Source organism: Nycticebus coucang, chromosome 13 (assembly GCF_027406575.1).
Source record: "Nycticebus coucang isolate mNycCou1 chromosome 13, mNycCou1.pri, whole genome shotgun sequence".
Classification (NCBI taxonomy): Eukaryota; Metazoa; Chordata; class Mammalia; order Primates; family Lorisidae; genus Nycticebus; species Nycticebus coucang.
Window position 1 is genome coordinate 18,324,130 of NC_069792.1, and position 10,855 is coordinate 18,334,984.

Here is a 10,855-nt window from a genome sequence, read left to right on the forward strand (position 1 = left end):
CAGATGATTTTTGGTTGTGGGGCTGCATTCTGTAGTACAGGATGTTGGGCAGCATTTGCTCTCTACCCCCAGATACCAGCAGCAACCACACCTTCCAGTTTTGACAACCAAATATGTCTCCCAACAATGCCAAATACCCCCTGGGGGGAGGCAAAATTGTCCTCCCCTGAGGACTACTGAGCTAGACAAAAATTCAAGTCTCAACCATGGAGAGTCCTAGCTGGCATGGTGGCTCTCCTCTGCATTAGCAGCCCAGACTCCTCTGGCTTGGCAATCTGTAGGATCTTCCCTTACCACCTGGACCCATACATCTTACTTAAGAATCTCAATTTCCGTAGGGTAAAGACAATTGTATGCTGGTAAACAGATTCTGAAAAACAACAACAAAAAAAGATCAAATAGAAAATTTATTTTAAAAGTCCTAATCTGTAGAGTTTGCAGGTTCCCATGTTGTAAATAATCCCCTACTGTGGCTGATATGCACTATGAACAATTGAACAACTGGCTTACAAAATTCCTGAATGTTTGTCATTCATACTGCCTTGACTAATCTTGCAAGGCAGTGTTAGTGAAACACAATACATTAATGATAGAAGAAAGGGAAGACAAAGACACGACCTGCTGCTGAAGGACAAAATGACATTTCACTTCTCTTCATCTACATTGGCCAGAACTTAAGTCACAAGTTTTAGAAATTTTGTCACCTACTAGGTTGTAGAAACTTTGTAGGTTTTAATTTTTTTCCTCATTTGTAAGATGGATATAATAACCTTTCCTTTTTAGGATTACTGTGAAGATGAATGATTTATGAGGAAGTTTGGTTGGTACTAAGGGCAGATCCAAATAATAGTCACTTAAACAAGCTGAAAGTTTATTTTTTTGTAATACAAAAATCCTGATATGCAGTTCATGCTTGGTATTATGGGTCCACCTTCCTCAGAGTCCAGACTTGCTGCTAGGCAGTTTTCAACATTTAGCTTTCACTTGCAGTAAGATGACTATTTTCACTCCTAGCCAGTGGGAACTGGGTAAAGGGGAAGTGGGTGATGTGGCTGTTCACTTAAGGACAAGACCTGGAAGTTGTACAAGGTCTAACAATTAAGTTTGTGAACTTGCCTCAGTTCTCTCACATTGGCAGCACTGTACAAACAACCTTGGTATATCAGTGTTTCATAACCTTGGTATATCAAGTTTCATAACCTTGGTATATCAGTGTTTTGCAGCTGTGTTTGTCTCCACATGTAACAGTGTCTTGCTGAGACACTGGCATTCATTGACATTGTTGTTTGTTTTTGTGTTCTGTCTTGAGAATGTTGGAACCTGAACTAGAGCAATGAACAAACATTCATAAATTTCTTGTTAAACTTGGCAAGAGTGGAAATGAAATCAGGGATATGTTATTCCAGGCATGGATTATCCTCGTCAACTTGGAATAACAGAAATAGCAGTGTAGAAATGGATTAAACATTTCTCTTAGGAGAAAGTATCACTGATGAAAAGAGTTCAGGCTGGCCAGTAATGAGCAGAACGAATGAAAACGTAAAAATTCATCAAATTGTACATCCAAATCATCAGCTGACTGTGAGAAGAATAGGAGACCAAGTAAACATTGATAGAGAAACAGGAAAATCTTGGCCAAAAACTCATGGTCTTACATCACCACAATGTACCAGGTCACATAGCACTGTCTGTGAGGAAGTTTTTAGCCAGTAAATAAATAATTTATTGGAACACCCTTCCTACTCACCTGATCTGGCCTCCAATGAATTTTTTTTTTTTTTTTTTTTTTTGAGATAGGGTGTCACTATGTCGCTCTCGGTAGAGTGCTGTAGCATCACAGCTCACAGCAACCTCAAACTCTTGGGCTTAAGCAATTCTCTTGCCTCAGCCTCCCAAGTAGCTGGGACTACAGGTGCCCATCACAACACATAGCTATTTTGTTGTTGTTGTTGTTGTTGCAGCTGTCATTGTTGTTTAGCAGGCCTGGGCCAGGCTTGAACCTGCCAGCCATGGTATATGTGGCCAGCACCCTACTCACTGAGCCACGGGTGCCGAGTCCTGAAGGAATTTTTTTCTTTATGAAAAGATAATGGAAATATTGAAATAAAGATATTTTGATGACATTCAGGACATCAAGGATAATACAGCTTAGATGGCCATTCCAGAAAAAGAATTCCGAAATTGCTTTGAAGGGTAGTTTAGACACTGGCATCATCCTAAGAGGAGTATTTCAAAGGTGACCATAGTGATATTCAGCAATGATGAATTTAGCACTTTTTCTAGGAGGAGATCGTTAATTGTCAGACTTTCATACACTTCACTTCCACTCATGCCCATTTGCCTATACGTTAGTCACATTGCCATATGTTTGCTGAAAATGTAGTTTTCAGCTGGGAAGTTATCACAGTAAAAAATACTTCATTCTATTATTAATACTATATAAAAAGGATATTATGAATGTTGGAAACAACTAAAATCTCTGCCACAGATGGAATAACATAGGCAAAGCACTTGGTACAGAAGCAATGGCAAACTGACCTCCTACATTTTATTGGCTTGTGGTCTTTTATCTCCTAGACACAAAATTATTTTGGATTTTGGCTGAAAAAGCAATACTTTGAAATTGGGTTACCTGAAAATTTCAGCAAGTAATAATATTTGTCTCTGAATGAAGCTTCAAGATGAAATAGATCCTGAACTAAATGCCAAGAGACAATGCCTTTGTGTTTATAAAATAATTTTTGCTTCCATATTCCCTTGTTAAAAAAAAAAAAAAGTAGTAAAGGGTGGCGCCTGTGGCTCAAAGGAGTAGGGCACCGGCCCCATATACCAGAGGTGACTGGTTCAAACCCTGCTCTATAAATGTTTTGGCACAGTAACTGAGATAACGCCGGAAAGGGTATGTTAACCACTGTGATAAAAATGTGTCAAATGGTTTATGAAGCGAGTGTATGATGCCCCACGATCATATCAATGTATACAGTTATGATTTAATAAAACAAACGAACAAACAAACAAACAAAAAAAAACCCTGCTCTAGCCAAAAAAAAAAAAAAGTAGTAAATAATGATATTTGGGATTCTATCACTCCAAGCTCCATGACAATTTCAAGTAGCTGGTTTACTTCCGCAGAAGAACATGTGAATTCTTACCACTGCTGGTTGGTTATAAAAATCTTCTAATTATTCCTTTCAAGCAATGAATTATAGAGTTGACTAGCAGAATATGATCAATATGGTTGAGTGGGCTAGTTACCTACGGAAGAGGATCTTTTAACTTTATGGGGGCAAGACATGATTGCAAGAGGGACTTTAGCTAACAATTGCAATCAGTGTAACCTGGCTTATTGTACCCTCAATGAATCCCCAACAATAAAAAAAAATAAATAAATAAAAATAAATAAATAAAAAAATAAATAAATAAAAAAAATAATAAAATCCCACAATTTTAACTTTACTGGGTAAGAAGAGGTAAATTATGGGATTTGGAATGAAGTGGCCCTTGGGAAAATTTAGTGAGCAGACTGATCTTTGACATTTGCCCACATTGGCTTTTAGGTTTTCTTCTCCCATCTGTCATCAGTGGCCACCCCCATAAAGTCTCTACTCTGAGTACATCTTGACTTTGTGTCTTGTTAGCAAAGAGCTGAATATCTATTATTACTCCACTTTGCAGATGAAGAAACCCCTTATTCCAAAACAAATAAACCCAAATGCCTATGAAAAGGATTCCAGAGAGATTTGGAAGGGATGTATGAATTTGTACCCATAGATGTATACCATGTTGGCAGCTGAGTCCCCAGACACAAAGGTAGCCATTGGTTAGACTTGTTGGAAATGAAGCATTTCCATTGTTGTCAAAACCAACACATCCTTATGAGGGTAAGTAAGAAAGCAAGGGACACTTGGTCTTGAGACTATTAAAATTACTGAGACGATTAAAGTATTTCATAAAGCTTAGAGTGGGCTTTGAGTTATAATTATTAATACTGCTGTTCTTTTTTTTATTGTTGGGGATTCATTGAGAGTATAATAAGCCAGGTTACATTGATTGCATTTGTTAGGTAAAGTCCATCTTGCAATCATGTCTTGCCCCCCCAAAGGTGTGGCACACACCAAGGTCCCACCCCTCTCCCTCCTTCCCTCTCTCTGCTCTTCCTTTCCCCACCCCTCCCTCCTTCTTTCTCTCTCTGCTCTCCCCTTCTTCCACCCCCACCGTGACCTTAATTGTCATTAATTGTACTCGTATCAAAATTGAGTACATAGGATTCATGCTTCTCCATTCTTGTGATGCTTTACTAAGAATAATGTCTTCCACTTCCATCCAGGTTAATACGAAGGATGTAAAGTCTTCATTTTTTTAATGGCTGTATAGTATTCCATGGTATACATATACCACAGCTTGTTAATCCATTCCTGGGTTGGTGGGCATTTAGGCTGTTTCCACATTTTGACGATTATAAATTGAGCTGCAATAAACAGTTTAGTACAAGTGTCCTTATGATAAAAGGATTTTTTTCCTTCTGGGTAGATGCCCAGTAATGGGATTGCAGGATCAAATGGGAGATCTAGCTTGAGTGCTTTGAGGTTTCTCCATACTTCCTTCCAAAAAGGTTGTACTAGTTTGCAGTCCCACCAGCAGTGTAAAAGTGTTCCCTTCTCTCCACATCCACGCCAGCATCTGCAGTTTTGGGATTTTGTGATGTGGGCCATTCTCGCTGGGGTTAGATGGTATCTCAGGGTTGTTTTGATTTGCATTTCTCTAATAGATAGGGATGATGAACATTTTTTCATATGTTTGTTAGCTATTCGTCTGTCTTCTTTAGAGAAGGTACTATTCATGTCTCTTGCCCATTCATATACGGGATTGTTGGCTTTTTTCACGTGGATTAATTTGAGTTCTCTATAGATCCTAGTTATCAAACTTTTGTCTGATTCAAAATATGCAAATATCCTTTCCCATTGTGTAGGTTGTCTGTGTGCTTTGGTTGTTGTTTCCTTAGCTGTACAAAAGCTTTTCAGTTTAATGAAGTCCCATTTATTTATTTTTGTTGTTGTTGCAATTGCCATGGCAGTCTTCTTCATGAAGTCTTTCCCCAGGCCAATATCTTCCAGTGTTTTTCCTATGCTTTCTTGGAGGATTTTTATTGTTTCATGCCTTAAATTTAAGTCCTTTATGCATCTTGAATCAATTTTTGTGAGTGGGGAAAGGTGTGGGTCCAGTTTCAGTCTTTTACATGTAGACATCCAGTTCTCCCAACACCATTTATTGAATAGGGAGTCTTGCCCCAAGGTATGTTCTTGTTTGGTTTATCGAAGATTAGTTGGTTGTAAGATGTTAGTTTCATTTCCTGGTTTTCTATTCAATTCCAAGTGTCTATGTCTCTGTTTTTGTGCCAGTACCATGCTGTCTTGACCACTATGGCTTTGTAGTACAGCTTAAAATCTGGTATGGTGATGCCCCCAGCTTTATTTTTATTACTAAGAACTGCCTTAGCTATACGGGTTTGTTTCTGGTTCCATACAAAACGCAGAATCATTTTTTCCAAATCTTGAAAGTACGATGTTGGTATTTTGATAGGAATGGCATTGAATAGGTAGATTGCTTTAGGAAGTATAGACGTTTTAACAATGTTGATTTTTCCCAGCCATGAGCATGGTATGTTCTTCCATTTGTTAATATCTTCTGCTATTTCCTTTCTGAGGATTTCATCATTTCATTTCTGAGGATTTCATCATTTCATTTCTGAGGATTTCAGTTCAGTTGTGTGTTTGCAGATGACATTATCTTATATAAATGTTATATGATCTTAAAGACCCCACCAAAAAACTCATAGAATAAATAAACAAATTCAGTTAAGTTGCAGGACATAAAGTCAATGTACAAAAAACAATAGCATTTCTATACACTAAAACAATGAACTATCCAGAAGAGAAATCAAGAAAACACTCCCATTTATAATAGCAACAAAAATAAAATAAAATAAAATACTTAGGAATAAATTTAAACAAGACAGTAAAAGACCTCTACAGTGAAAACTATGAAACATTGATGAAAGAAATTAAAGAAGAGACAGGTAAATGAAAAGATATTCCATGTTCATGGAATTGAATAATTAATATTATTAAAATGTCCATGCTGCCCAAAGTGATCTACAGATTCAGTGCAACCCCTTTTCAAAATGCCAATGACACTTTTATAGAAATAGGAAAAAAAAAACTACCCTAAAATTTTTATAGAATCATAAAAGACCCCAACTGCCAAAGTTGTCTTGAGCAAAATGAACAAAGCTGGAAGCATCATACTACCTGACTTCAATGTCTAATCAAAACACCATGGTACTAGCATAAAAAATAAGGTACATAGACAAATGGAACTGTATAGAGAGCACAGAAATAAATCCACATCACTTATGATCAGTTGATTTTTGACAAAAGTATCAAGAACACACTATAGGAAAACACAGTCTCTTCAATAGATGGTTCTGGGATAATAGGATATCCACATGTGGAAGAATTAAAGTAGACCCTTATTCCATACCATATACAAAAGTCATTTCAAAAAGAATTGAAGACTTACATGTAAGATCTGAAACTATAAAACTACTAGAAGAAAACATATGAGGAAAACCCCAGGACATTGGTCTGGGCAATGATTTTTTTTGTGTTTATGACTGCAGAAGCACAGTCAACAAAAGCAAAAATAGACAATGAAATTACATCAAACTAAAATCTCTGCACAACAAAGGAAACAATCAACTAATTGAAGAGACAATCTATGAAATGGAAGAAAGTATCTGCAAACCATATATCTGATATGGGATTAATATCCAAAATATATAAAGAACTCACATAACTCAATAGCAAAAAAATGGATTTTAAAAATGGGCAAAGGACCCAAATAGACACTTCTCAAGAGAAGACATACAAATGACCAACAGGTATATGAAAATATACTGAACATTATTAGTTGTCAAGAACATGCAAATTAAAACCACCAGTTATCACCTAACACCTCCTAGAATGGCTATTTGAGAAAGATGAAAAATAGCAAGTATTATCAAGGATGTGGACAAAAGGGAACCCTTAGGCACTATTGGTGAGAAGGTAAATTTGTATTGCCATTATGGAAAAGAGTATGGAGGTTTCTTAAATAACTAAAAATAGAACTACCCATATGATCCAGCAATTCCATTTCTGGATATTTACCTGAAAGACTTGAAATCAGTATTTCAAAGAGTTATCTTCACTCCTATGTACATTACAGCTTATTCACAACAGAAAGGTCCGGAATCAACCTAAGTGTCCATCAGTGGATAAAATGAAATACTATTCAGCCTTGAAAAAAAAGAAAATTCTGTCATTTGAGACAGCATGAATGAAACTGGTGAAGTAAGCCAGGCAAATACTACATAATCTCACTTAAACATGTGGAATCTTAAAATATTGAACTCATAGACTCAAGGGTTGGGGCATGGTGCAGAAGTTTTGTATCAAAAGATACAAAATTTCAGGAGGAATAAGTTGGAGCAATCTATTGTACAGCATGGTCACTATAATTAGTAGCAACGTATTGGATTCTTGAACACTGCTAAGATAGTACATTTTGTATTATCACCACAAAAAATAATAAGTATGGGAGGTAATACACATATTATTAGCTCAGTTTAGCTGTTCCACAGCGTATATATATTTCAAAACTGCGTTTTGTACACAATGAATATATGCAAGTTTTGTCAATTTAAGTAAATAAATAGATAAACAGATAAATAAACAATTTAGAAATAAGCCAAAAAAGGATAAAATTCACATTTGCTGCCAGATGCCTATATTAAAATCAATTCCTAAAATCAACCAATGAACCCAATGCACATGGAGAAAAATGGATGGCTGGAAACTCTGGTGAACTCTGACTTCAAACTTGCTAACAAGCAGTTTTTGTCTTGCTGAAAGAGGAAAACTTGGATTAGGACTACACATTTGTTTTGTGGACCAAAGTAGACACTTTGGTTATAGAAATAGAAATAATCCACTTAATATTCTTAGGGAGAATTGTAAAGTGACTTGAATGCAGATGTTTTAGAGTAAAAAACTAGAAGTTCTCTCTGTAATGTGAATTCCTTTTTTCAGCCAGAGTGCCATTCTTGCAGATTTTAATCCTTTGGGAAATAATTGTTCTTCTCTGCAAAGATTTAGTCCGTGTGCAGGGTGCGTAGAGTGTGGCTCGATTTCTGGACATGCTTGTGTAGGCAGTCACCCATGTGCTGACAAGGCAGAGTGGGGCGGGGGGCTTCATCTCACACTGCAGGGAATACACTGAGAAACTCCTGCACCAGCTTAACCTGGGTTCATGCTCCAGATTGTCCCCCACAACAGGAATTGTCAAGACCAAAATGTCAACAGGGCTGAGGTTGAGAAACTCTGTTATAGTTGAAGACTCCAGGTCTAAACAAATTATGTAATTTGTCCAAGGTCCCAAATGTTGACGACCAGCCCCCTCACCAGGACTGTGGGGTACCTGCTAAAGTGTAATTGACTGAATGGGGAAAATGAAGACACACAGAAAAAGTTTACAAGTGGGTCCAGGGGACCTCCGTTACTGAGGTGAGACACCCTGAGTGCTTTGACCACTGAGCTTTTATTGAGTTCTCTCAAAGCCACTTTTAGGTGGGAGGTCTAGGAGCTAAAGGATCGGCCTGGGGGCTATTTGTGTCAGAAGTTAGCAATTGTATGAACACTTTTGCTTTCTTCCATTATCTCCTCTTCCTTAATTGATAATTAACTATACTCAGCTGGTGTATTCTTGAGAAACAAAGAACATAGCCACGAGGCAAACAGGACGTGACCACATCTGCTTGGTTGGCCTCACTCTTCAAGGGTCCAAAAGGGCTGGTAGACCCACTGATGCCATCGCCCACATCGGAAGCTGGGAGAGGAAGAAATCCCTCCTCTTACCTCTGCCCATGAGGACCTTCCTCTGTTTGTGTGGGTTTTGTTTGCGCACACCGTGCTCAGTGACTTTTGCAACACGCACCTCTCTCCCAGGGTTTCTGCATTCCAACCCCCTTCAGGGTGTGAACCTTATCTCTTTACTGGGAGAGCTGCAGCCCCCCAGCTTCATGGATAACCTGTGGGGCCCTGCCAGTGCTGCCTGTGAACACGCCATTTGCATTCCAATGTGCCTGGACCATTTAACCTTTAAGCAGGTTTCCGTTTCCTTCCTCAAACCTGTTTTCTGCAAGAATTTTGCAGACTTTTATTAGTCAGCAAAGCCATGTTCATTAAAAAGCAGTTGAAATACTAAAGCTAAGCTGCTGTTTCTTTGCTCAGTTAAACTCCTAAGCTCTATTTTGCTCTTGGACATTTTCTCTTGGGGGGCTCAGGGTCCCCAATCTCTAATTTCCTCATACCCAAAGCCAGCATGTAGCTGAACAGCACCCTGCACCTGCAGTGTCTGAACCAAGAGCCTTCTTCATCCAGTAGTAAAACAGGCCCTAAGAACACCTGGGTCATGATAACATGCCCAAGTTTGGCCTTTTCTTCCCCCCTGTATCCTGAACACTGTTGTTTAGTTTTACCCCACTAAAATTGAGTTCAGCTACAGTATAGAGCATAAAGAGCTTGTTCAATACAATTCTATTAAACCATTGACATTGGGCTCATTTTTATTGTATTTCTGGCCCTGTATTGGATGCTTTTATGAATGAGTCTCACTTTAGTTCTGCTTAATATAGGGCAAGTGCCCTACACTTTATCATTTGTCAAATGAGAAGAGCTGTTGTTGGTATCTTACCCAGTGGTGGGAAGGCAGCATTTAAAGAAGCTGTCTGAGCTTCTTCTAATAAGAAAGACAGTACAAGCACAAAGTTAGTCCTTTAGCACCCAGTGAATTTAGAAGTAGTAGTTGGCTCCAGACCTACTAATGAGATTAGCCCAAAAGGAAATAACCAGCACTGTAGCAAGCAAACCAGGGCTCCAAGCTCTGGGAGAAATTAACAAGGTTCTTTACCTTGACCTTAGAGTGATTTAAATTACAAGGCTTTTCTTGAAAAAAAGAAAGACTTGAAGATTATTGTTTAGTATTTGCAAAAGCACCTTTAAAAGTTATGTCAATGATTCACTATCATCTCTACAAGAAAGCTTACATCAAGGTTGTTTAAAATAATTTTCAGCGGTTATGTCTGACAGGAATCCACTGGAGGGCAGTATATAGTAAGAATTATGGCTGAAATATTGATTTGTTTCAGAACATAAACTGAATATCACATTACGGCTTAATTTTTTAAAAAATGACATACGGTTCCACTGTGTTTTAAAAGATTTCCCATATTTAGTACCTGGGTAAGTCTGTGTGTTTCCATTTGGTGTGAAGAATGATAGAGGTGATTATGTGTTGAAAGTGTTCTTGTTTTACTGACAAATTGAAAAGAGTGAATTCAAGTTTCTACACTTGGTTGAACAGTGATGAATTGCAATCTGGCTATAAATCTGACTTTAATTTATACCCTATTCCCCAAGGAAAAGAAGCCAGGTTTCCAGAGATAACTGTCATGAATTGAAGTTAGGTCACACTGCCTCACACACCTTGACCCTGGAACATGGCGTGCAATGTTCTGGATCATATCAGCTGTCTGTGTAGCCTCCCCTCCACCCCAACACACATACCTAAAAAAGTGTATTTGATTTAATCTCTGAATATTAATTACACATCTGTGAGACAGAGCTTGGAATTCAACTTGTTCATTTAATTGTGGAAAGAAATACTGCATTTGATTAAAAACAATCATGTTTTGCTGATGATAATGCTTGCCTTCCCACCCATAGTTTCTTCCTTCATCTATCCATCCACCCATTCA